The sequence below is a fragment of the Pistacia vera genome, unplaced genomic scaffold (genome assembly GCF_008641045.1).
Source record: "Pistacia vera cultivar Batoury unplaced genomic scaffold, PisVer_v2 Contig173, whole genome shotgun sequence".
Classification (NCBI taxonomy): Eukaryota; Viridiplantae; Streptophyta; class Magnoliopsida; order Sapindales; family Anacardiaceae; genus Pistacia; species Pistacia vera.
Genome location: NW_022195823.1, coordinates 7908 through 9068, shown reverse-complemented (window position 1 = coordinate 9068; position 1161 = coordinate 7908). Strand labels below are relative to the sequence as shown.

General features: G+C 37.7%; 1 non-coding gene across 1 annotated transcript; it reads left to right on the top strand.

The window, feature by feature from the left end:
• The first annotated feature begins 820 nt into the window (after positions 1–820).
• LOC116125942 lies at positions 821–926 on the top strand. Its single transcript, XR_004127412.1, has one exon. It is a non-coding gene; the product is annotated as a small nucleolar RNA R71 (small nucleolar RNA).
• The last annotated feature ends 235 nt before the right edge of the window (positions 927–1161 follow it).

Genomic DNA, 1161 nt, shown 5'->3' with positions numbered 1-1161 from the left:
CTTTTTCTGAATCCACTTTCTTTTCTTCAATAAAGACTGGTAACTCAGCTTCACTTTCCAGCTTATTTTGCAATTCTTCTTCACCAATCACTTTTCCATCCCTCAAGGTTATGGCCTTACATTGCTCCTTCAGGTTCTATTATGTATCACTCGGTAAATGCCCTTGTTGTCTACTCGAAATGATGTTGGCCAACTGGCCAATTTGAGCTTCTAAATTCTTGATGGAAGCCTCTTGATTCTGAATTCTTGTCTCTATAGTGCTTAGGAACTTCGCCATCATCTCCTCTAAATTTGATTTCTCTCTTGAGATTGAAAACCTAGTAGTGGAGGTTTCACTTGATTGTTGTTACTCCAATAGAAATTTGGGTGATTCCTCTACCCCGGATTATATGTTCCACTGTATGGATTGTTATTAGGCCTACAAAAATTTGAAACATAGTTAGCTTGATTAGGCATAGAATTAACAGCAAACATGTTACCTGACTGACACTCATGGTTAGGGTGATCTTCGCCATAAAAAATCACACATAGAAGTACTATTGCAAGTTTTTGCATTTGAAGTCCATCAATCTTCTTATTCAACGCTTGCATTTGTGCTGCCAAAGCTATGATAGCATCTATGTTATGAATACTCGACGTTCTTCTCATAGGCAATCTCTTTATCAGCCATTGATAAGAATTTGAAGCCATTTCCTCCAGCAATTCATAAGCTTATTCTGGTGTCTTCTTACCTAAAGTACCACCTAGAACAACATTGATCATATTCCAAACTTCACTATTAAGACCATTATAAAACGTCTGGACTTGTAGCTAAACTAATAATTCATGGTGGAGACATCTCCAGAGCATGTCCTTGAACCTTTCCCATGCTTCGTATAATGACTCTATATCCACCTGCAGAAACATAGTAATATCATTACACAATTGTGCAGTCTTTGCAGGAGGAAAATAACTACTCAAGAATTTTTGCGTCATCTACTCCCAGGCCGCAATCAAGCCTGCTGGTAATGAGGTCAACCAACTCTCAGCTTTGTCTTTTAATAAAAATGGGAACAACCTTAGTCTTATAGCTTCATCAGAAACTCCATTGTGCTTAAAAGTATCAAAATCTCTAGGAAATTTGCAATATGTAAATTGGGATCCTCATGTGCCAAACCACCA